This window comes from Mesoplodon densirostris, chromosome 1, assembly GCF_025265405.1.
Source record: "Mesoplodon densirostris isolate mMesDen1 chromosome 1, mMesDen1 primary haplotype, whole genome shotgun sequence".
NCBI classification, from domain to species: domain Eukaryota; kingdom Metazoa; phylum Chordata; class Mammalia; order Artiodactyla; family Ziphiidae; genus Mesoplodon; species Mesoplodon densirostris.
Genome location: NC_082661.1, coordinates 135,385,457 through 135,413,395, shown reverse-complemented (window position 1 = coordinate 135,413,395; position 27,939 = coordinate 135,385,457).

Below are 27,939 nucleotides of genomic sequence, written 5' to 3'. Positions count from 1 at the left end.
TCTGGAATTTATTTTTTTCTAATATTTAGAGGAGAAAAAAATGAAATGGGTACCATTATTTTGAAGGCCTCAATCTACTTGATGTCGTCTATATGAAAATGTATCTGTATTTTGCTTTACAATTTTTCTTTTAGAATATTATGAAATAGTTATTCTTACTTTGGACTTTAAATTTAGCCCAGGGCTTCCCTGGTGGCGCAGTGGTTGAGAGTCCGCCTGCCGATGCAGGGAACACGGGTTCGTGCCCCGGTCTGGGAGGATCCCACATGCCGCGGAGCGGCTGGGCCCGTGAGCCATGGCTGTTGAGCCTGCGCGTCCGGAGCCTGTGCTCCACAACGGGAGAGGCCACAACAGTGAGAGGCCCGCATACCGCAAAAAAAAAAATAAATAAAAAATAAATAAATAAATAAATAAATAAATTTAGCCCAAAGTAACTCATCTAATGGCTATGGCTTGTTATGACAATTATCATGTATTCTAGGAATTCCTGTGAATCAAGAAACCTGACTTTCAAATTTTAAAATTATATATATAATCTTCCTTATAAAACAAGACATACTCTTATCATAACATATAAGCTTTTGTACTCCTTGGTATTTACCCAAAGGAGTTGAAATCTTACATCCAAACAAAACCTACACATGGATGTATATAGCAGCTTAATTCATAATTGCCATACCCTGGAAGCAACTGAGATGTCCTTCAGTAGGTGAATGCATAAATAAATGGTGGTATATCTATACAACGGAATATCATTCAGTGCTAAGAAGAGTTGAACTATCAAGCCATGAAAAGACATGGAGGAAACTTAAATTCATATTACTAAGTGGAAGAATCCAGGCTGAAAAGACATATATATGATTCCAACTAGATGATATTCTGGAAAAGAGAAAACTATGTAGATAGTATATATATAGATCAGTGGTTGCCAGGGCTAAAGGCGGAGGGAGGAGTAAATGGGCAGAACACACTGGATTTTTAGGGCAATGAAAATATGTTGTATGACATAATAATGATGGATACATGTCATTATACTTTTGTCCAAGCCCATAGAATATTCTATACCAAAGTGAATCCTAATGCAAATTAGGTACTTTGAGTGATAATGATTAGTCACAGTAGCTTCATCAGTTTTAACAAATGTACCACTCTAATGCAGGGCGCCCATAGTGGAGGAGGTTGTGCTTGTATAGAGACAGGGAACATATGGGAACTCTGTAATTTCAGCTCAGTTTTGTTATGGACCTAAAACTTCCCTAAGAATAAAGTTTTTAATTAAAAAAGTAATAATTGAAAACTTATGAATAAAAATTTTACAATTAATGAAGTTAACATGATGTTGGTTCCATACATATTCAATTAAATGTCTTAGCTTTTCAATCAACTTTTTATTGACGTTTAAAATACATATAAAGAGTACACATTATAGTGTACTTGATGAGTTTTTATGATGTGAACACATGGAAGTTTAAGATACAGAATTAATGATATTAGTTTTATTTCATTTGTATATTTAAATGTCTCTCTCCAGCATTCCTGATGCTGGACTCCTTTGGGAAGGAAGTGATATCATGTTCATCTGTGAATTCCTAGGGCTTGTATTTACAGGTATGTGGTAAACAATTTTTGAAAATATAAGAAGGAACAAACATAAAATCACCATGTGAATTATGACAACATTTTCTCAATTAGACAATGTCCTAAATAGGCTAGTATTAACTTGTTTGTTGTTCATAAATCTTTATAGTGGAATAGCAAGGGGAAAAGTAGCATATCAAGAAAAATTTGTCATTAGCATTATTTAGAATTGACATATGGTAATAATGAAAAACAGAGTAACCTTTATTCACTGTTATTATTGCATTTAAATTCTCTGCAGGCAGGTCTTATCTCCTGAAAAAGGAGAGAACCATATCCACTGCCCATAACCCCTTGCTATGTTCCACTGAAAAGTACCTACCATCATATACACATACATATATATATATAATTATTACATATATAATGTGCCATCATTACATATAATGTATGTTTGTGGCAATATAATTACTATAAACTAAAACTTTCTTCATGACAAATCAACTTCAAGGTAAACTGGAAATAACTGAAGTATATTTAATATAGAATAAGTTATGAAAGTAGTGATTGTGTTATTACAAAATTTTTACTATTCTTTTGGATAAAGGTAAGCATGTACCTCTCTTGCTATTTTCCTCTTTCTCTCTCATTATACTTTACAAATGTTCTTTAGTGTAAGCCTGGACATGACCAAACCACATGATGTTCTACCACTTAAGAAAAATATCCTTTGTAATATTGAGTTATGAAAACAATAAAGATGAATAATAACTATAATCAACAAGTTCATCCTGTTACCTTCTGTACACAACCTCTTATTTACTTATCTATTTATTTGGTAATAACATGCAATCTTTACTACATTTTATTGTAGGATATTTAAGGAATAATATTTGAAGCATAGATTTGATTAAGGGACATATTTGTAGGCAATCTAGTTGAAAGAACCTTTTACATGCCAAAGCTTCTTGTTTCCTATTAAGAATAATTTTTCTCTTAAAAAGAATTTATGGCCCTAATGACTGAAATAGTATGCATATGCAAAACTTTCCTGTCATCCCAGCATCTTTAATCAGTCATTTAATTTTGTTATTTATAGATTTATAAAGCTCATAGCTATGGTTCTTTGTTCTTTCTATGAAGAACCTAAAACACTCAAGGTGCTATCAGTAAAGTATCTTAAGAGTAGTAGCTAAGATTGTAGTGAAAGTAATCAAATATAACTGGGTTTAAATTCTGGCTCTTTCACTTGTTACCTAGTGTTTCTGCAAAATTTATAATTTCTATATACCTTGATTTATAAAAATTCTGCAAAATAAAGATAATATTAGAATACATTTCAGGATTATTCTGAAAAATTTAGTAAGTTGATATTTGTAACATGCTTATTTTCATGTCTGGAACAGATGAGACATCCTGTCAGTGTTCGTTATTATTTGCCATGTACTCTTTACTGATATCATAATTAGTCATTTTGACAGTGTGCAAAGAAGGAAGCTTAACAGCTGATTCAAGGGAGTGCAAAGGAGAAATGCCTCAAAATTATGCCTGAGTCCCTCTGGTTTTTCAGCCAGCCAGCACTAAACAGGGAGTATGGTCAAAGACTGTCATACTTTAATCAATGTCTAAGCTCATCATCAAGCAATTTATTCAGATCAAATAGATGGAGACCAAAGACTTATAAAATCCTCCCTACAAATTATTGATCAAGGACAACTGTAACAATAAGCCTTACTTTTCCTACAAAGTTGTAGCAAAGTTATGTTAATCTTGACTTTAATTTTCTATTTACCTTTATTAAGACTTGAAGACAAAAGATTGAAAAAGATTTTCTTCCTTTTCTGTTAGCTTAGCAGTCTCCTAATTCAGCAGTAATTTAAATAATTAGGTAATAGAAACTGGGTAATGAGGATAATAGTCCTTTCAACTTCCCATTCATATTTTTTTTTCCTTACCATGTTTTCTGCCCCATGTTTGAAGCATTTTTTTAAAAGTGCTTCCAACCTGGGAGCAGAAATAACATGGTGTGTTGGAAGTGATTAATGCCTGTCTAGAGAGCACAGTGTAACATGAGTACCTTCAGTATCACCCAGGCAAGCATTAATCAGTACCACAGCACAGCCTGAAGTGACTTTTTGTGATAATAAAAAAGAAATTTTTCCCCAAAATGTATGTCAAAAATGTGTGTTGCAAGTATTTCTCTGGAAAGAAACAGTTTTTGATGAAAGCATTTTCTTTTTATATGAAATGAAACATTTTCTGATTTGACACACAGCACATCAGTTCTGGGGTGGCTAAGAAAATATACCACTTACAACTCAAAAAATGAGTGGCAGTTGTAAATTATATCAAAGACTATTACACAAAGAGAATGTTCCTCAAAGCTAGGTAATACCACACATATACATAAGGGTTATCAAAAACCCATTAAATTCGACCCTTTTAGGTTTTCCAGTTGAGATTAATTTCCCAACATAACATCCCCCTTTTACAGAAAACCTTTCTTTCTCAGAAGCTCTTGTGTCTCATGGGACCTTTCCACAATTTCCCTGATAGCCAGGGGCTAACCAGCAATCCTTCACAATCTCGTAAGGCATTTCATTTAAATTTATATTGAGAAATTTATAGTCTTATTAAGTTGTCTTCCCCTGAGATTCATTTTCCTGTGTTTCATTGGTATTTCATTTTAAATAGGTGCCATTTAAAAGCTTGCCCCATATTTTTATGGGCCACACTACAATCAAATGAGGTTAAATCAAAACTTGAATGTTTCCATGTGGATAACCAAAGAAGACATTTTTCAGTACTTTGGTTTTGTATTACTCATTCACATGTGCTGCTTAAAGTTTCTGTGATGGCTCAACATATTTAAGTTTACATTTTATAGTAAAGATAATCATTATAAATGATTGATTGTGCCCATATTAAAAAACAACAGTCAATGACTTAATAATTTAATATTTTAACAAGTGTTTTTTTCATCTTACTATGGACTACTCGATCACTGAGACAGTATTTCTTGATCCTGGTAATTAGTTGAGGCACTTCTTTCTTCTTTTCCAAAGCCAGATGTTTCACTGTAAATCTGCAGACCCAGCAAAGATCCACAGCTCACATCAGCTGTAATAGTGAGTTTTGAAACCTCCTAATCTACATGTCCTTGAACAAATTATCTTTTCTTTATATTCCGGTGAAAAAGATCAAGCTTTTGGAACAACTGAGATTCCTGAAATCTGACATGCAAGGAGTATTCCCTATGGGAGCTTTAGGAAGCAGTTCAAAAAACATCACTCTATGAGGGGGACCCTTAGCAGTCATCCTCAAAAACAAAACTGTTCAGAAGATGATGATGATTACGGCCATATTAGTTTCCTAGGGTTGCTGTAACAAAGTACCACCGACTGTATGCCTTAAAACAAAAGAAATGTATTGTCTTGTTGTTCTAGAAGTTCAAAATCAAAGTGTCCGCAGGGTCATGCTCTCTCCCAAGACTCTAGGAAAGAATTTCCCCTAATCCCTGCCCCACTTTCACTTCCTATTTCCCTCCATTTCTTGCTTGCTTTCTCTCACTTTGTTTTCACTGAATCTTTTTGGATTATCAGGAGTGTAATGTTAGTAGAAGAGGTTATATGAGAGGAAATAAATAACTTATAAGAAGTTGTTGGTATACCCAAAAGATGTACTAACTTAGAAATAAAAGACTGAATAAATTTTGACATCAAAGTAACTATGTAATATTGAACACACCAATTAGTTACCTAGGGGTGCAGTTTTCTCATTTATAAAATTTAAAAAAGCATTATTAAATTATTGGATATGTAAAGCATGTATACACCTGGAAGATATATGAAGGAGATACCAGCAGAAAAATAATATTTATTTTAAAACTGCTAGTAAATTGCTAGTAAAGCCATGTTACACATCCCATTTAATAAATTTTATATGTACGTCTTTAAGTGATTACCTGTTCTGTTTGGAACCAAAAAGATATATCAAAATGAAAATCAGAAGACAAATCTCAGTAAACTGTGGAAGAGTGGTGATCTCCAAATTAAAAAGTATCACACTTAAAGCATACATAAATATCAGAGAACTCATTTATTTTAGATATCTTACTATTACAATTGGTGGTTTTGAATGGCTGTAACCGTTTGAGATTATCTAAATTATTTCTAGCATAAGTTAAAATATTTTTTCACTTGTATTTTTGAAAAGGAAATCAGAATTCCCCCCAAATTATCTGGTACCAATATTTATAATTTTTTGAGTAACTATAAGTGTAAAAAACGCACTCAAATAACTGTACAGTCCCTTAAGGGAGCATATTTATTGAGGGATTTCTGTTATGGGATTTGCATGCAGAATCATATTTAGCCTTTACCAAAGCTCCATAAGTAATGAGATTGCTCCCAATATATAGGAGGAGAAACTGAGGTTTAGGAAATTGACTACCTACTAAAATGACATCATTTAAAAAGGATGAAAGTGAACTACAAATTCTGATTTATCTGAATCCAAACCTAATGTCATTTCCTCAGTATGAAGGCACCAGACAACAAAGTGTATGAACTCTTGTTCTTGCCCTTAAGCCATTAGTAATGTCCTTTGTGAAAATCATATATGTGAAAAGTTACTGTCTTTCATTTGTTTTCATGTTCTAATATTACCATCTAAATCCAAGTCACCATCCCCTGCCACACACACATAAACTGTAATAATAAGCTACTAAGCAGTTTTTTTTTTCTGATCAATCCTTATTTCCCTCCAATCCATTTCTAATAGAAACAGCCAAGGTTATATTTTAACCAATATAAGTATGATCATTGTAGTTCTTTGTAATGACTGCTCAATGCTCTTAGGTTAAAATCTTGTATAATATAACTTGGGCTTCCCTTTCCAACCACTTGGTGTACATCTTATATCACTTAAGCTTCATGAACTATTTTAGAGCAACTATTTTAGACAGGCTATTTTTTCACCTGGACAGTTCATTGCAGAAAAACATATATAAATCTTCCAGATCTTAGATTAAATGTCATTTATGTAACTAGGTTATTATTTCCCTTTTCAAGAGCTCTAATCCTAGGTTAATTTTGTGTTTAATATCTATTGCCCTCCCTAAAAAGTAATCCCATGAGTGTGTCTGTATTGTTTACTGCAGTACCCACTGTACATGGACTAGTGTTGATGTTCACTTATTCAACAAATTTTTGTTGAATGTCTACTTGGTACTAGGCATAATTTTAGATACTGGGAATATATTAGTGAACAAATTAGACAAAAACTTCTATATTCATAAAGCTTTCATCATAGTGCACAAAAGAAAGTATACAATAAGCATAATAAATACATAAATGCATGGCATATTAGAAGTTGATGAGTGCTATGAAAATAGAAAATAATGGGGATTGTCAGTATGGAAAAGTTGCAACATTTAAATGGGTGGGTAGGATTGACCTCATTAAGAAGGACATGAGATCCTCAACAATTGTTTTTCAAAAGAATGCTTGAAGCCTTAAGAAAAGACAGTTTAATAAATACCCCCAAAAGAGGAGATGTGATGAGAACTTGTGGAAAATGATTATATCAATAAGGAATAAACTAGGAATAGTTTTATAGAGGAAGTGATATAAGAGCTAGGTTTTGAAGAATGTACAGGTTTGAGAGATTGAGATTAAACATGAGCTATTGGGAAAGCCTTTCAGTAAAAACAAGTGGAACAACCAAATGTAAGAAAGTACAGAGATACTCAAGGACTGGTAAATTTGATGGTATATAAATGAGTACAGGAAAATACTCATAATACTTGTTGAAAAGTCAAATTAATGTTTTATTTTTGAGAGTTTAGAGGTTATAAAAGACAAAGTTTAATACTATAAACAGAATGATTAAGTAGTTATTTGGGAGTGTTTATTTTTATGGTGGGTCAGTAATGATTGGAGTCCCTAATGCTATTTAAGAACCTATTTAAACAACCCAACAAAAGGTAATAATAATTTATATCAGAGGGCTGACAATTTAACAGAAAGAAGAATATACAGGTTTTGGCAACTATTAGGATATATGATGTGACAAACTTGAAAAAGTAGACTATTACTTAATTATTAGAGTATTAGTTAGTATTCTGAATATTAATTTGGGGTAATTGTAATATGGGACCTGCTAGTTACTAAGAATAGAATTGGGATAAAGGGTTCACCTGTGAGAAAATAATGCACTTGGATATGATTATTATAAATGTAAAATTCCATTGTATATTCAGGTCATTATCTTCAGCACCCTATGGAATCCACTCATAGAACTTGAGAAAAGGACTGTGATATTTACAGTTGTTCATTACCTTCAACTATTATCTCTATGCAGCTAAGGGAATGATGAAATACATCAGAGAGAAAATGTAAAGAGAAGAATAAGGATTTAAAACAAAAATTTAAAAATACATACTAGATTAAGAAAAAAATGCTATAACAAGAAGGAAGAGATGTCAAAGGGATGAATAAGAAAAAGTGGTCCAAGAAAAAAGAAGACCAGAAGTATGTAGACTATTAACGTCAAGGAATGAGATAATGTTAAAAATAAGAGATAATTTAAATACTACAGAAAAAGATAAAAACTAAAGAATGGTTATCAATAATCTAGAAACAATAAGGATTACTCTGAGAGGAGCATTTGTTGAAATATGGAATGGGATGATGAAAATCGCCTTTTATGAGGTATTAAGGACTGACTGGATTAATATTTGAGAAGAAAGAAATCAGGTCTGTAGACTGTCCTTTCAAGAAGTTTGGAAATTACATAAACATGAGATAATTCAGTAAGTAGTTAAATTCAGAGAGATTATTTTCATTTTAGTTTAGGGAAGTAGTGGGTATGGTTGTATTTATGGGGAAAGAGGAAGTAAAGGACAGTTAGAGAGAGAAAAGAAAGTAATTTTCTAAAGAAAAGAAATAATAAAAACCTGATATTAAGTGAAAGGGTATCTGTAAGAGGTAAGAGGTCACATCTGAGAGAAAAAGAAGACAAAAATAGGAGAATGAGAAATAAGTTTAAAGATGACACTCAGATAAAGTATTACAAAAGAAAGTCAAGAAGACATGAGACAGGATTGGCTACAGACTGGTATGTCCAGGAATGGAAGGGCCCTGAAGATATGACAACACCAGGAAGCTAGGGAGCCAATCAATGGTTAGGAAGGTATTGAATCAAGTAATGATGAGAAGACAATGTAAGTATATATTTGGCTCTGAGTAGGTTTGGCAAGATGTGACAAAGGCCTAATAATAGGAAGTAAAGTTCATGGCACACTGAAAGAAGGTAGACAGGACCTTGATCCCAGAGAAACTGGCAGTTCCAGATACATTAGTGAACATGATGAAGTCCATTTCTAAAACTAGTAAAAAAGTGGCCAGAACAGGCTAGAATTTACTGACTGGAAACCACAATTTATAATATAAGAAGCATCAATGTTCACTTGTTTTTAAGACTTCTCATGTTTGAGATGTTTCTTATTTCTATAGTGTGACAATAAGATTTTCCATCATGTCAATGATAGGATTAAAGCTACAATTTGTGATAAGATCATTCAACATGCAAAAATAGGTGAGATTAGAAGAGAACCAATGGTATATTATGTCAAGCAACAGTGAAGATTTGATTGGTTCTAATCCATAGAGTATAGGTTTTCTTTTCCCCTCCCCTCTCAAGTTCTTCACTGAAGTGTTTGAAAACACCCACTACTTTACTTTCAGTGATCTGTATTATATACCTTCTTGTTTGTTTTTTAAACTTGTCTCAAGATCATGAACTTATGTATCATTATTTACTTAGCTGAAACTTAGGCACCAACATCAGGTACTTCTCTGTAAATTAACATCTTTAGTACAATAGGAATGTCTTTGGGAATTAATATATTAATTGAAGCACATTATACTATATTGCCATTCCTTAAAAAGACTTTTGATCCATTACTGGGCACCAAGTAGACAGCAAGATCTGTTAAACTGAACCTATTTTTAAAATAAGCAGGTGAAAGAAACATAGTTTTTTATTTTTTGTAGTGAATTCTTCAGTGTTTTAAAAAATAGCATGTGCTTTCTTTACCAAACATTATTATTCAAGTGGCCTGAAAGAATTAATATCATTTTGAACATGGATATATAGAAAGGAAAATGCATAGTACACCCAAAGAGTACAGTTTTGTGAAATTTTGTACTATTGTCAAACTGCAGAGAAAACACATAGTAGTGATTTCTTATGTCTGATCATTATTGAGGGGCCCTGATAGAAGTTAATGTGTAAATGTAGTACTAATTTATTGATGACAACACCTTTAAGAAGGCTAACTGTGGGGTCTTTTCTTGGTATCTGTATCAAAGAGATGAGAAAAAATGATAGAATAATAGGGTTTGTCCACTGATGTATTGGGAATGTTGAGATATAAAAGCAGGCAGAAGTTTTAAGCTTGAAGGGAGTAATTCAGAAAATAGAACAGACAGAAATAGGAAATAGGTCAAAGTAAAGATTTCCAAAATGAAAGATCTTGGTGGTAGAAAACCTCTCAGGTATGAGGTATTCCAAGGTAATCATTTATTTTATCATTCCACAAACTTATATGCACCCTTACTTTTAAATACTAGACATTCTTCTATATGCTGGGTATAGAGCAATGTAGCTACAGAAACAGAAAAAGTCCCTGTATTCATGGAGGTTAAATTCTAATATGGAAAGATAGACACAACTAAATAATTAGGCATAGAGAGCAGATGTTGATAAATGCTATGGAGAAAACTACTGCAGACTAAGAGTTAAGGAATCAGAGTGGTTAAGGGGTTGTTATTTCATGTTGGGTGAATGGAAGGTATTGCTGATATGGGAATAATTAGGAGAAACCTTAAAAAAAATGAAGAGTGAACCGTTCTGATAGAGGAATGTTTCAGGGGGAGAGAAGAGTACATTCAAAGATCTACAGCAGCAGGGACTTACTTAGTGTGTTCTGGGAACTGGAGTAGAGTAAGCTAGAGGAAAGAGGTAGAAATTCAGAGAGCAGAGGGCTAGATCATAAGGGGTCTCAACACGAGTATTTCTCTGTCCAGTAGAATTTATTCACATTGGAGAGTTTTAAGAAGATGATTTTAATAATCTGACTTTTTAAAAAAAATTTATTGGAGTATAGTTGATTTACAATGTTGTGTTAGTTTCAGGTGTAGAGCAAAGTGAATCAGTTATACATATATTCACTCTTTTAGATTCTTTTCCCATATAGGCCATCACAGAGTACTGAATAGAGTTCCCTGTGCTATACAGTAGGTCCTTATTAGTTATCTATTTTATATATAGTAGTGTGTATATGTCGATCCCAATCTTCCAATTCATCCCTCCCCCCCATACCCCCTGGTAATCATAAGTTTGTTTTCTACATCTGTAACTATTTCTTTCTTGTAGATAAATTCATTTGTACCCTTTTTTAAGTTCCACATATAAGTGATATATGATATTTGTCTTTCTCTGTCTGACTTACTTCACTTAGTATGACTCTCTAGGTCCATCCATGTTGCTGTAAATGGCATTATTTCATTCCTTCTTATGGCTGAGTAATATTCCATCATACCGCATCTTCTTTATCCATTCCTCTGTCGATGGACATTTAGGTTGCTCCAATGTCTTGGCTATTGTAAATAGTGCTGCAATAAACACTGGGGTGTATGTATCTTTTCGAATTATGATCTTCTCCAGATACATGCCCAGGAGTGGGATTGCTGGATCATATGCTAGCTCTATTTTTAGCTTTTTAAAGAACCTCCATACTGATCTCCGTAGTGGCTATACCAGTTTACATTCCCAGCAACAGTGTAGGAGGGTTCCCTTTTCTCCACAGCCTCTCCAGCATTTCTTGTTTATAGATTTTTTGATCATGGCCATTCTGACTGGTGTGATACCTCACTGAATTTCATTTTTGATTCACTGGTGAGTTATGGGAAGGAATAAGGGTATGAGAATGGAAGCCAGCAAGAAAGCTACTGTAAAAAGCTAGGTGAAAAATAATAGTGCTTTGGATCATGATGGGTATGGTGAGAAGTCAGATATAATTTAAACTTGAGCTAAAAACATTTGCAGATGAATTTTATGTGGGCACTGAGGGAAAGTGAAGTTAAAGATAACTCCAGGGTTTGGGGGTGAACATTCGAAGGAAAGCTATCCATATACTGAGTCTTTCAAAATTAAAACTCTAATCCCAGATTTAATTTTGAAGGTTCCTTGTGGATTAGTAACTTTCATATTTAATTACTGTCATTTTAGTTCAATTTCAAGAGGGAGTAGGGATAAATAAGCGTGTTCAGTCCTCCCTGTTTACCTGGGACCTATATGGGATTTATTTGGTTTATTAAATTAATGCAAACAACAGAACTAATGATGCAAAATCTTCTATGAAATACATTGATATTGTTTTATTCCTAGTTATTTTAATTATTCCTATCTAAATATCTCTTACAATGATGTTTAAAGTAAGTTTTTCAAGTCATATTTTTAAAACTTATTTCCCAGTTTTATTTTGCCTAATTTTTTACCTGTAATGTACACTGGAGAGAGAGCAGTGGAAGAAGAAAGAAAAAGCCAATAAAAAATAAACAAGATATGAGTTTTAAAAAGGATTAAGGACACACATTTTGCCTACACATGTATCTTTAGTGGCAATTCTCATTTAGTATCTGACCTACTATTGATAGGGCTACTTTTATATAAAATAAAAGAATATAAGAAAACTGCGGTTCAAACTATGTGTCCTGCAATGATGGATGACTATGTGTGCCCCAGCACTTCAGGGATGGATTAAGCTATTGAAAAAGCACTCAACATTGGCTAAAGAACAGTAATATATGTGAAAGTCTACAGTTAATGCATCATTAAATAAGTTGCTACAACTGATTTATAGGTGTAATATACTACCCTGTGTCAAACAGTGCAATGTAATAAATTATATCAAAAATATACTCCCAAAACTTTTGTTATAATCAGTATTTGGAGTTTAGCTTAGCACTTATCTAAGTACTGAAGGCATCCTATTTTTCTCTTGATAGTATCCACAGTCTAATGGCTTTTGGCTACTGGCCTACATTTGCTGAATCCTGTAGTCTCAAGAAAATTATCTGATTTACAATAAAAGTTTAAGAAAAATGTCCAGTCCCACTAATGGCAATAGTAACTGGTAGACTTTTCCTGATTAGAGTACTAAAAAAGGGGTCTAACTTTTGTTGCAGGAAAAAACCCGAAAATCTAAGAAAACTGACCCTTACCTTGTACATTTTTATTGATTACCTGGCAATTAGCTTTGGCTGTCATAACAAACCACCCAAATCAAGATTTAACTCAAGATTCTGAGGGTTAGTAATTTGAACTGTGCTCCACTGAGCAATACTCTGCTTATCAAAATGGCTCCATTTCTGGTTGTGGGATGATTGTTGGCTGGGGAAATGGACTGGTGGATGGTAGGGGAGTGTTGCTGAGTCATGTGTCTCTTATCATCAGCAAACTAGCCCAGGGTTATTCACATGAAGATGGTCACAGGGTTTCCAAGAGAAGCAAGCAAGCACCAGCCTCCTGCACCAGTCCTTCTCAAGTCTCTGCTTATATCATGCTTATTAATATGGCATTAGCCAAAGCAAGTCATGGAATGGCACTCAAAGTAACATGTCAAGGAGATCTGGTTACAGGGAGGATGTATGAGTTTGCTAGAGCTGTCATAACAGACTGGGTGCCTGAAACAACAGAAATTTATTTCCTCACCCTTCTGGAGTCTAGAATTCTAAGATCAAGGTGTCAGCAGGGCTGGTTTCTTCTAATGCCCTCTTTCCTTGGCCAATAGATGGCCATCTTCTTCCACTGTCTTCACATGGTTTTACCTCTGTGTCTGTCTGTGTCCTAATCTCCTCCTATAAGGACATCCATTATATTAGATTAGGGCCTGCCCATATGACCTCATGTTATCTTAATTACCTGTTTAAAGGCCCTTTCTCCAAATATAGTCACATTGTAAGGTGCTGGGGCTTAGGACTTAAACATACGAATTTTGGGGGTACACAATTCAGCCCATAATGGAGGGAAAGAACTGTGGCAATTTTTATTTTTTCAGTTTACCTCTTATCTCACTAATTTTTCTAGGAAAACATATATGTATAGCAGACAACTGCTTATGAGGATCATAAGTTTCTGACGTGAAAATACCTCTTTAATAACAGAATATTTCCAAGCTTAGAGATTAAATTTTAGGTTAATGCAAGGATTCTCAATTTCAGCATGATTGATATTTTGACCAAATAATTCCTTGTTGATCTGTGCAATGTAGAATGTTTACCAGCAGCCCTGGCCTCCATCAACTAAATGCCAGGAGCACCCTTTCACAAGTCCTGACAAGTAAAAATGTCTCCAGATACTGACAAACACTCTCAGGGAAGTACAAATTTTCCCTGGTTGAGAATTACTGGGTCAAGAGAGAAATTCTAAGCAGGGGAAAAGTCATTTATTAAACTAACAAGTTATTAAGAAGGAATAAGATATGAACTTTTGGCATCTGCTTCTATATTTTTCTAAAATTAAATTGATTTATCAGATTTTATATTTTCTACCTTGAGAACGTGAGCATGATACTGAGCATGATACTGAGAACTTCCTCATTTTGAACCAGATAATACAATTTCTAAGACATAGGTTAGAGTGTCACAGAAAAATTTTCTTAAAGCACTGACCCCAAAACAAAGTTTAGGTTCAATCTTTTAAGAATTTAATTCAGGAAAAAAGAAGAAAAATATCAATGAAACATTAAGATATGAAAATATTTTTTAAATAAGTAAATGAAGACATAAAACCACCTTTTCTGACAAATATAAATGATTTGACCTTCTCCTAAAAAAAAGAAAATACTTTCATTTAATGTAATAAATAAAACTTAATGATATGAGGCTCATAATAACACATCTACATCTGTATTTCATAGAGGATGAGCAAAATATACTAGGCAAATACAAATAAAAATGGAGTCATTACTAATCTCAAGCATAATAGATTTCAAAATAAAAATTAGTTGATTATATAACAAAGTAATTTAACAAAAACAAATTTATATAAATCCTTACATGTAAAATTATATGTCAATATATTCAAGTCAATCAATGTAGATCATATCAAAACTTAATTTTACTTAGAGCTGTTGTCATATCACTAGAAGTCAATGACAGGTAACTAGATGAAAATTCAACTACAGAATATTCGGATAATGTAAATAATATAATCAAATTTTCTTTGTATGTATAAAAATCAATATTTAGTTATAAATACCTAAAGGTTAGATAGTTTACATCTTAAAATTAATGTATATTTTTTAATGCCTATAAAACATTACACGTTTTATATTTATCCTATAATAGATGAAAATAACACAGGATTTAGTCTCTGATCACAGTTGAGTAGATTTAGAAACTAATTACTAAAGAGCTTTTAAAAAACTAATAAAAAAAATCTCCTATCTATTATAGTATCAGTCTCATGAAGACTGGGTGAGAAAAATAATTTTGTGATAGCTATGAAGACAACAATAAACAAAAAAACAATTCTGGGAAGAATCTCAGCTAAGTACAATATAAATGGACCTGAAATGAAAAATACTTTACCTCTGATCTTGCTAAGTATCATGCCAAAAATGTTGTACTAATTTTCACTTCTACTATAAACATATGAGAACCTTTTGCCCTATACCCTTTATGTTTGACTGTCACTCTACATGCAAACCTATCCTTGACTTCTTACTCCTTCCTATGAACATTTGGCTGTAACTTCATTAAAAACTTTATCCTTTGCATTATGTTTGTGATGGAAATATATTTCAAAATAGTAACCACAATAATATCCTCTGTCCTTGTATTCATCAAATGCCTTCACTTGGGTACTAAAGATTTCTCAACCCGATATCCCAGTCTAAATAGCCAGACATTAATTATTCACTGTTCTGTGGGAAAAAAGACAAACATGAAGAAAGGAAAAGGGAAAGAAGATCTTGATAATTAAAATTTAAAAGATATACACCTAAGCATTGGACTAAAGATTTGTATGCACACTTGATCAGCAGCAGTTTTCCACTCTGGTCCCAGTGACTTTAGGAGGGAGATAAAGAAAAGACCACACAACAGGACCAGTATGTTCAAGAGAACACAAGACTCTTCATGAGCAAACACAGTCTTTTGCCAGCACCTGATAATTCCATGAAATTAGAGTCCTCACCCACCTACTGTCTTTCTCCATTAAGGATCAACATTCAACAGCAGCCAGCCAGCTTGTTGTCTGGTCATTTGCTTTTTAGGTGTCATACTTTGAGTAGACAATCTAAGACATTCAAATCATCTGAGGATTAAAAGTTGGGGTCTATAAACACAGAGACGTTTCAGTGGCTTAGAAAGACTCCTGCATGTGACTAAGATTGACTAGAGGAAATATTGCCAGAAAAAAAACAGTGGAACGCACTTCCACTATTATGTATGTTAGTCTCTGCTAAGGTATGAATTCCCTGTGGTTTACTTGTATATTAGACTACCTTTCTTATGTAAAGACACCTTAAGTTAGAGTTGGCTAGACGGATATCTTATAGAGTCTAAATGTCAAGTACCTCCAGACTATTTCACAGTGAGATCTATAATATTTTAAAACTATGTGCAAGTTAATCAAAGATAGTATTTAATTGTGAAAGTCTGAGAATAATTCTAAATTCTTGGCCCAGGAATGGATCAGACTACTTCATCAGAAGTATGTAACAAAAGATTGTGCATAAATCACCAGCTCCTGCACCACCACAAAGGTTTACTGTGAAACTGAAAGAAATTGGAACATAAAGTACCTAGAACACCTAACACATACTTGTAAGAGTTACTACTACTATTATCAATTCTAATCAACCATAAAGTAACAGATTTCAAATGCAATGATATTAAATGTCAACTAATAATGCTAGCAGAGAATAACAAAGTAATAGTGGCATGATTATAAAAATCAAAAATCACTGGCACCCGCCCCCCTGCAACAAAACCCAGAAAAAATAATACCTACTCCTAGGTAGTAGTCTGAGCTATCTGGGATTGAAATTTCCCACACAATTCCAACTGGATATTTATGAGCACACAGAGGCAGCCTCGAATCCCACAGACCTTAGGTGTGTTGACTTGTCTTTCACAGGAAAGACTGAAATCTGAATGCTGCTCCTTTTTGTTAAAGGAGAATTTGGGGAAATTTTTCCCTTCTGGATACAACATTAGTTCAAGACAAGTTTGTGACATGGTCATTTAACTTTTCACTTTCCTTTTTATAAACATGCCTCCCCAAATTTAGCCCTTTTCGCCTCCATATTTGCAGAAACTAAGAATTTCATGCTCATAGTGCCTTAGTACTTAACCTTCTGATAACTCTTTACAAAATATACTAAAAACTGAATGCCCTGATGTAAAGAATACTAAAAACACACAAGAAAATAATATCAAAATTGTGAAAAGTGTATATGAACAGATATAAAAAGTAACTTAACTAAACCATAATTTAAACTATTAACATAACTATAACCATAGTCTTATAGCATACAGTACAAGTTTCATAAGTGGAGAAATACAAATATAAGTAATAAAAGATACCACATGAATAAAAGTTTTTCACCTATGAAATGGGCAAAAGCAAAGACAGAAATGGCCATAATATTCAGTTCAGAATATATGGGGGGAAAAATGCTCACAAATTATAGGATTATTTTTGATAGAATGATCTGGTCATTTCTATCAAAAGAACATGTTTGGTCCAATTTCAATTTTTAGAATACATCCTAGAAATATATTTATGAATTAACAAAGATATACGGAAGTTACATGGTTTGCAACATTGTGTATTTAGAGAGAAAATCATAAGAGTTAGCATAGATAACTTCAAAATGGGGAAGATGAAAGAATTAATATTATAATCAGAAAATTAAGTGGCATAAAGTATTAAAGAGAATGATATATAATTAATTACAATGGTATAGCTATATATCCAAAATATGTTTTTAAGTGAAAAAGTAATTTTCAGTACAGAAACCCTGATCACATTCATATAGTGGTTATCATAAGACAAAAGACCTAGTAGGGGGAATATAGCTTGGAGTCTTTTTTCAATACATAGTTTTCTTTTTCTTTTTTTAAATAGTTACCATAATATTCATTACTTGTATAATTATAAAATTTTGTAAAGTAATGATCCCATTAGTGTTGATAAGTATAACATTAGGTATTCATTTAGCAACATCTAGATGAAAAGCTTCCTCATGCATCAAGGCACTTGAGTAGGTGTCATATCTTAGAACTGTATGCTTGGTAGTATAATACAGAAATCATCTTGATACTGAAGTAATATTCTTTTACTTTTAAAGAATAGCATGGAAGAGTAGATGCCTTCTTCAAAGGCCTAGATCCTATGGAAAACTGAACCTTCAGATGGATGCAGTGTAGTCCAAACCATTGTTTAACAACAAAAATGAAAACGTCTGTAGAAAACATGCATACAATTTCCTGAGAGATTTTTAAAAATTCAGGATCCTGGGACCCACCCTAGACCTGAGGAATTGAGATGGGATTAAATAAATTACACTTTTAATAGCACCACACTACAGAATAAAGTTTGAAAACTTGTGTTTAAACTTTGTAGATCTGCAGACTAAGATAAGGGAAGAAATGGAAAAGGCTCAGATAGGTCTTTATGATTCACAGTTCTAAAAAATAATCACTGGGAAAAACAGTACTATTTCTTTACTGACTCTAGCCATTTGGTAAGTAAAATTAAGAAGTAAGGCTAGTGGTTTCTTTTAGTTAAAGCAATGACTTGCTTTAACACTTTTATTTCCAATGAAACAATTAAAATAAAATAGGAAGCAATAGTCTTTGTAAAATACACTAACTTTAGTGGGATTTCTTATCAGTTCACTATAATTTTCTTGGTTGTGGTATAATTGAGGTTTGGGATTTGTTGTTTATAGCCATAGAATTCTTTAACTTTATGATGGAAAGCACTATGTATAAATATATTTAGTATGGATGTCATGATCCCTTCATCATTGGTTGGCAAGATCTTTTTTTTTTTTTTTTTTTTTTGCGGTATGTGGGCCTCTCACTGCTGTGGCCTCCCCCGTTGCGGAGCACAGGCTCCGGACGCGCAGGCTCAGCGGCCATGGCTCACGGGCCCAGCCGCTCCGTGGCATATGGGATCCTCCCAGACCGGGGCACGAACCCGTATCCCCTGCATCGGCAGGCGGACTCTCAACCACTTGCGCCACCAGGGAGGCCCCGGTTGGCAAGATCTTTAAGCATGCATTTAAATGATCTTTTACATTAGGCTCAGTAATTTTTATCATTCATTGTTTCTTTTATTTCCCTAAATGATTCTCTGTGATTTTTTATACACTTATAAGTTTATAAATCATGTCTAAGAATCAACAATAATTGATAAAAGTGATGAATTCATAGTTCTTTTTCATATAATCGCATTTTGGAGTCATGTTTGCTGCATTCTTTATTGTTAGTTTTCGTGTGTTATTCAGCTTTGGGATCTCCTATATATTAGCTTTTTAGTCTTAAAAGTAATTGAAGGAATTTATTTTTGCCAACATAAAAGCTTTTGGTCCAATTTACCCATTTTGCATAATTTTATTGAAAAGCTGTTCTCTAGTTCTCCCAATCTCAATCACTTTTGTTTAAAGCATCTGGTGTAGCAGCTGTCAAAGTCAGTCTTTTCCTTGTCTCCTTCATTTTCCTCCTTGCCTCCTGCGTTTCCATCATATCCCCTGTTCATCATGCCTCAATATCTTTATCTTTTATCATAAAATGGCTCTTCTAAAACACTCTCAAGTACTATTCCTACTTGAATCAGATCGGTGTTTTTTTCTTCAAGAAGTTATCATGATTCAATCACCAGTGTTAAAAAGAGAGTTATGTTCTCCTACCACTTGAAAGGATTACATGTGCATGTGTATGTGTGTAAATGTAATGATATATATATATATATATATATATATATTTATATAAAATACATATAATAAACTATATAAATATATCTAATAAAATTATAAAATCAAAGGCAGGTTAATCAATTGATGTCACCTGGTAGTTTAGAAAGGTGTCATGGAATTTTGATTGTGTTTTTAGGAACTTTGAAATATCATATTCTTTCTTTATCATCCTCAACTCCCCAATTATTTTTGTAAACAATCAATTTTATTTATTTACTTTTGGTTGCGTTGGGTCTTCATTGCTGTGTGCAGGCTTTCTCTAGTTGCGGCGAGCGGGAGCTACTCTTCATTGTGATGCACTGGCTTCTCATTGCGGTGGCTTCTCTTGTTGTGGAGCGCCGGCTCTAGGTGCACGGGCTTCAGCAGTTGTGGCATGTGGGCTCAGTAGTTGTGGCTCGTGGGCTCTAGAGCACAGGCTTAGTAGTTGTGGCACATGGGCTTAGTTGTTCTGCAGCATATGGGATCTTCCCAGACCAGGGATCGAACCCATGTCCCCTTCATTGGCAGGCGGGTTCTTAACCACTGAGCAACCAGAGAAGTCCCTAAACTCCCCTTTTTGTAATTTAACATGAACATATTATGAGGGTTATTGTGAATTGGATATAATATGTACTCCATCTATTCCAAGGATTTTGAGTACTATTTGAGGATGATTATAAATATATACAAATATTAGAAACATTAAAATTAGATATATATCTGTTTATATATAATTATATCTTAATTTTCTACACATATAGCTTGAGTTGGATTGATATTACTCTTCTCTTCTCATAGCGTTCTAACATTCATAGAAATACAACCAATAAATATAGTGTCTTTGAGAGAAAAATGCTTTGTTTTGAAACGTCTATATTTTGGTTTTTATCATTAGGTCAGTCTTATTGATCTTTGCCATCTCTTGCCTAAAGCCATTAAATGGAAATTTAGGTAGTTGTTTCTTTCTTTCTTTTTTTTTTTTTTTTTTCGGTATGCGGGCCTCTCACTGTTGGGGCCTCTCCCGTTGCGGAACACAGGCTCCGGACGCGCAGGCTCAGCGGCCATGACTCACGGGCCCAGCCGCTCCGCGGCATGTGGGATCTTCCCGGACCGGGGCACGAACCCCTGCCCCCTGCATCGGCAGGCGGACGTTCAACCACTGCGCCATCAGGGAAGCCCTAGGTAGTTGTTAATGGCAAAAATATGATGGCTAAATTTGTGCCTTTATTACCAAAAATATTTGATTCCTTTCTATTGATCCTCTTCATCCTGCCTGGTCAGTAATTTGTACAAAAAACTAGGTCTTGTTGTTTCTGTCACTGGTTAAATATTTGAGCTTCAAATATAATACATCAGGTATATGAAACAAAATAGTAACTGCACAGCAAAGTTTTTACTCACGGTGGTATCAAATGACGTGGCTGGTGCAGCAGGAACTGTGTGTGTGCCTGTGTTTATGTTGGCAGAGAAACCATTTCTAACATGGTAGGACTGATATTTATTAGTTCTTCTGTTACCTACATGATATACCAAGTCCAACACTTCTCATGAGCATGTGAAAATGAAGGCATACAGAGGTTACAACATACAACAGATACAACCTGACAGGAAATTCTAGATTGCTGAAAGTCAGCTGAAAACATGTTATAGTTTCAACAAATACACCACCCTTAGCAAAAGCACTGCCTATAAATTTGGCAAATAATTAGCAGCTGGTTTTTGAAAAGGCAGGAGCCCGGCGGCAGGGCTCTTGAGCACATAAGCAGACAGCCCATAGGTAGCTCCATTTTATCAGGTTAATTGACAAAATTGTGTCCAATTAAGTTAATTAAAGATGCGTTGGATTCCCCCCAAGGTGTGTCTGTAAAAGGATTGAATATGCTGTTGGAGGCAGTTGCTTGAACTCATCATGTTCATGTTTAGTTGGAGTTGAATTCCTCTTTTCAGTATAGCGGGGTTTGGAAAGAGAAATCTGGAGTGTTTATTGCTGCTTGTTTCTTTTCCTTTTTCTTTTATCTTGACAGCTTCTTTCAGTCCATTCTAGGACTTGGACATGTCTCTAGATAAAGCTGGCAATTAAAATTTACACATTAACGTATATAAATATATTGCATATGTCAACTGAAGTAGGTCTGTGGGTTTTGAGGATTTGATATCTATGACCTGGATTATCCACTGCAGTCCTGAAAGAGCATAGAGTGATTTTTTACACTGGTAATACTGTTCCCAGGGTGGCAAGTTTCTTACCTCTTGCAGAAAGAACTCAGAGGTGAGACAGGGAGATCAAGAAAGTAAAGTGAGCATTTATTTAAGCAGAGAGAGGGCAGACAGGTGAGTAGCTAGCCTGGGTTTCTTTGGCAAGCCAGTTATGAGGGGCATACAAATGAAGGGGCAGAATATTCATTGGGGAAGGAGTTTGGGGGTCATATTTCCTGATTTTCATCCCAGCTCCACCTTCCCGAGGGGAGGAGGGATTTTTGTCCTTATTTAGCTTTTATCTGAAGTGTCATGGCATCAGTGCACGGTGGGTACTTCTTATCTGCAAAGCTAATTTTATTGTAATGAAAGCATAATGAGCAACAGGTTACATTCGGATGCAGGAGATTCATGTTTTCCCCACTTTTCTTTGCCTGTCTCCAGGACCCTCATCACCCCAAAATGTCTGGCTTCCTGTCAGTCTGAAGGTTGCTGCTTTTCTTTGCCCATGGACCCCCGCTGTTTACAAGTTGTGTGATTTCCTGCCACCTGGCCCATGTCCCACCCCCTTCTCTCTGCTCATATCTAGCTATCTGCCTGCTGTAACAATACTGCAGAGGTGACTACTTGAACCAGTCACTTAGCTAATGCACAGAGCCAAATAAATTTCCCAGAATACTTTCACTCTACATACCATATGCAAGCAGTATGTGATATGAAAGAAGTAAAATGGTAAGCAAAAATTGGTGTCTTTTCTGCTTTCAAGACTTCAATGCCTAGAGGAAACCATCCTCATTGTATCTCTGCCATCATTGTGTATGCACTACCATTATGTAAAACATGCTTTACAAAAGAAAACTTCTTGTTGGTGGTCATGATGGAAATGAAGAAAGTTCCAAGAAGAGGATGATAAAGGTTTGGGAATGTATTCTTAGTAACTATTAGTGCTGTGCTGTATTACTACTGTTACATTTGATTACCAGTACTGTACAATGAAGCCCAGAGGGTGGGGTTGAAGGGAGGAGATCAGTGGTTCCTGGACAGAGGGAGGAAAATGTTGGGAAAATACTAAAAATAACTCATAGTCTAGAAGAATTCTAAAGGGTATGCAGATTTCTATGATGGATTTTTACTCAATGTCCAAGCTAGCTTACCTATGTTGACTTGTATGGTTTATGCTATATATATAAATGGCAAATTAAATATATTAGAACTCAACAGTGTTTGGGAAAAAATAAGAAGTAGTATAACAAGCAAGAAGGTTCTAGGGAGACTTGTAGTAGGGAGCCAATTGCTGCAGCCAATAGGGTGATTATGGTATTACATATTGAGACTGAAAAGGTGTTATTAGATTTTGTAATATCGATACTGTATATCTGTATAAAATAACAAAGAAAAGGTAGACTATGTAAAGTTGTTCTGTAGTCCAACATCAATGGAGCTATTATGCATTTCCTTAGGTTCTACTATACCATGTTCAAGGTTCCACTGGTTTTGGAGGTACCTTCTAAATGATACTAGGTTTTATCTGTCCATCTGTCTATCTATCTGTCTATCTACCTATCTACCTATTTTAGGGCTGGATAAAATTCAAATACATCTTCCTTTTACATATGGAATATATTCAGCATACCACTTAGGACAATGCTTTTTAATTAAGACATAAATAGTCAGCCAATGCAACCACCTGTCTACATAGAAAAATCTGTGTTAGTCAAAAGAGCATTTCCTAAATAAAGATTTTAAAGCCCAAAATAAAATACTTCAAACCAGGAAAGAAAAAACAGATCAGGTCTTATTTAAACTTTTTTTTTTTAACCCCAGAAAGACAGCTAACCCTAGTTTGTTGTTTTTCTTTTTGGAATCATCTTTCTATATGTATAGTCAAATTCAGGCACTAGATTGCCTTATAAATATTAATTTATGGTTAAATAGTCTTTTTACTTGAAAGAGTGCTGCAAATGTCTGGTTCGTCAAAGCATGCATACTAATTATAAGTAAAAGTACCTTCACAATCTTCATAAGGAAATGACAGTTTAATCTTAGGACTGTCACTTATTGCGATGGATGATGCCTGGCAGCTCTATGTCAAAATGAGTGGTCAGAAGGGAATACTTCAAAGGCACTTAGGTTCTCAACTGACAAAACAATAACACAGAGAGACAATCCCCAGTTAAATGAGAAGCCCCATGTATATGGAGTTTCCAACACTTCATTTTACACACTTTGTAACTTTTTACTTGAATAGAGGAAATCCCAAATTATAGGCCAGGATTTGGGACAAAACTCAGAAGTTCCTAAAGGCACATGCTAATGTGAACTTGCTTACATTTGAATTGTTTTAATTGCCCTGTAGATTGGATGAAACTACTGTCTACTCACAATGTTTTTTCCTTCATTCTAGCTATTCTTGCACTTCAACAGTGTTGTAAAATATTTAGAAAAATGTCTGGTAGATAAAAGTAGCTACCTACTCTATATTGGATCTCATCATACACTACTAGGTATAGTATGGGTGGATATCTTGAGTTATTCTTCAATTTCTGAAAGGTACTATGTGAAGCTCTGGAGGAAGATTAAGAAATATATTTTATTTTACAAACTAATATTGTCTTTAGACTTCTAGGAATGTGCTAGGGGTTATAATAACTGCTTTATATTTATATTAACTCATTCAATCTTTATAGCAACATTGTAAAACTGTTTTATTCTTAAATTTTAGATGATAAAATTTCACCTTAGAAAGGTTACAGTAAATAATGTAAAAAAAAGAATAAACAGAAACTTCAATTAAATACAGTCAGGAGGCCAGAATGGGGAGTTCTCATGTGCTGTGACTATAGCAGAGCCCAACAGGAAAAAGAAAGACTCCTCTTCTTTCCTGGCAAGGACTCAGCCTATGAAAAGCCATGGACTCTTTACTAGAGCCCTCCTAACTTCCTTTTCCCTCTATAAAAAGAGTTCTCACCATTTTTGCTGGGGACTTGCATGTGGCTTGTCATGGTTGCAGACCCCAAATTGCAATGATCTGCTGATCACAAATAAACCTATTTTTACTGGAGAAAAAATAGTCTGTTTTAGGTCAACACTGTAAATCACATACTATGAAAATAGAAACTACAGATTTCAGTATAAGCTGGCTTGTGACAAGGCCCCAGAGTCTTAAACACAGTGCAATATTGATTATTAATGTTAAATTAGTTATTTTTCTTTTTAGAGAATTTCTGGCTTTCTTTCCATTCAAAGAGCTACTAAATTCTGGAAATTCTTCAAATGAGAAATACACTTTTCATGTAAAGTATAAAATTAGTAAGGATGTTTGGGAATTTCATCATCAATAGCTACATGCACCCATGTAATTTCAAACTGAAATTTCAATCGAAATTAAAACTCACTCTTTCCTTGATTGTTGTGCCTCCCATCTACTGCATTTCACACTCTTTTCCTACCACTCTCCCTCTCACTCAGTTTGCTCAAACTGCTTATGCCTGCTGGAAAAGACAGGCATGTGTTTGACCTTAAGATCTGGGCTGGAGAATTTGGTTTGCCTATCTAGATCCTCTCTTCATGTTTCGCCACCTTTCTCTGTTCAGCCAATGGGGATCATCAAGACAGGATCAGGAGGAAAGAGGCTAGAGGTCCACATGTTTAACCCTGGCTCCTTCCCAGTGGGGTCAGTGCAAGTGGACTGAGTTCCTCAAGCAAAGGCTATTGGAGCTCCTGTGAGGCTGTGATCTTTCTACATTGCTTTCTTTGTCTTACTTTAACTGCTCTCTCATCCCCTCATTTTGTCACTAGCCCTAGGATATTATGATTTTCCTTGTGGCTTCCCTACACAATGTCCACACACTTGTAAATAGTCCCTTTATTAAGCTCCTCTCCAGTTACCTATTTTGAATGAACTATGTATTCTCTGCTAGGACTTTGATTTTTACAGGGCATATGCACTTAAGTATTCTTTCTGCCAGGAACAACTTTCTCCCAGATATCCTCATTGTTATTCATTTATTCCCATCAAGTTGTTGCTCAAATGTCACTTTTTTCAGTGAGGTCTATTCTGACATTTTTATTTAAAATTACAATTCCTGCCCTTATCCCAGCATCCATATTCCCCTTACCTAAATCTGTTGCTTTATAGCAATCATCACCTTATAGTAATCTACCTAATTTATGTATTAATTATTCTCATTGATTTTGCTCATCATTAACGTATAAGAACCACGAGACGAAAAATATTTGTCTATTTGGTTAATTTATGTCTCCCAAGCTCTAACACAGTGCCTAGCACATAGTAAGCAGTCAATAAATATGTTGGATGGACTTAAAAGTTAATGCAGGGGAAGTAAGTTTGACAAGGGAGGCAGCATGGTATGGTGCTAAGAACATAGTCTATGAAATCAGATATATCTTCTTTCAAATCACAACTCAGGCATTTGTTAGCTTTGTGAAGTTAATCTTGATGAAATTCAATCTCATTATCTCTAATATAGGCTAACAATACCTTGCAGAGCTGTTGTGAGGGCATAGGTTGTCTGGTGTCTTGGTGATATCCGTAAATATCAGTTTTCTGCTACGCCTTATTTAGTGGTGTTGTATTCTACCCCTATTATATTACATCAAAAGAGTTGGGTCACATGATTAAAATACAAGTACAATTACTAAAAATGCTCATAGCACTCTACTTTTTCTCACCCTACTAGTCTTCACTCTTCTTTTCATGTTGTGGGCCTTCCACACATCAGGGAAAATATTTATCACCATATGAGCTCCATTGCCAAAGGGTAAATATTCCAAGGCACAATTACTAGATTTCCCTCTCAAAAATGGATAGCATACCTTCTCTCCCCGCTTCCACCTCTTTCCACATATATATATGTATAATGTCATATAACAGGCAGGACCTTGAGGGACTATGGCCTTACTATTTCACTCAGTTTTTTATAACAGTAAAAGAGGTAAGATAAAGGAATTAGGAATTAGATGAAAAATTTTTTAAAAACTTGTTTTGATAATATCAAATAAAAATTTAATGTGGCCCTTAGATCACTAATATTTTTCTTGTTTTGACTATTAGTTTCTGGGATGCAAACTCAAATCCCATTCTTAGCAGATAGAAACTTTATTTAATATAATGATATTTCAGTGCAATCAAACTTGAATTTTGATGGACAATTATGATTTTTCTGTTCTTATTCAAATGTATTCTCAACCTAAATCTTTTGCTGTGAACCAGGAAAATCTACAATGTCAAATGGACATCTCTTCTCTGTTGTCCAATAAATACCTTAAGCTGAAAACATCTCAAATTGAATTCATCTTCCTCTCCCACAAACTTACTCATCCTCCTTTATAGTTTAATTGAATTGCTTAAATATTCAAATAGTTGCTAAAGCCAAATCTAAGAGTCATTCTTGCCTCCTCTTTCCCTGGTTAAATCTTCTGCATTGATTCATACATCCATCACCAAACACTTATTGAGTACCTCCCAGACCCTATGATACATAAAATATTTCTGTCCTCATGAAACTTACATTCTAGTGAAGTAAAGAACTCATAGACATGTAAATCGATGAGCAAAATAATTTCAGACTGTCATAATTCCAAAGAAGAAAATAAGAGTGCTGTGACAGGTGTGGATGGAGGGTGGGTGAGGAATCACTGAGGAAAGGTCTCTCTGAGTAGATGATAATCTAAGATGAAAAGATCATTGTCAGGTGAAGTCAGCCATGCAAAGATAAAGGAACAGGGTCTATTCCAGAAAGAAGAAAGAACCAATGTACATATATACATTTCTGGGCATGTTCACAGAACAGAAAGACAATTAGTACTGATGGATGACCATAGTGATAGAGAACATATTAGATGAACCTGATATATTATCAAGGACAAGGTGAACTAAAGATTTTGTAAATTATGTCAAGACTTTGATTCCTGGTGTGAGGATAAAACATTGAGAGAGCCAGTGACTTATTAAATCTATGCAAATCTCTTCAGATCTTTTGACCCTATTTTCCTCTGACTTCAACTCATGGCTAGCTGTTCCCTCCATTCAGGCCATGATTAATTAAAACATTAATTGAATAAATCCATTAATTGTTCTTTATCCATACTTTCTTCAGTCTTTC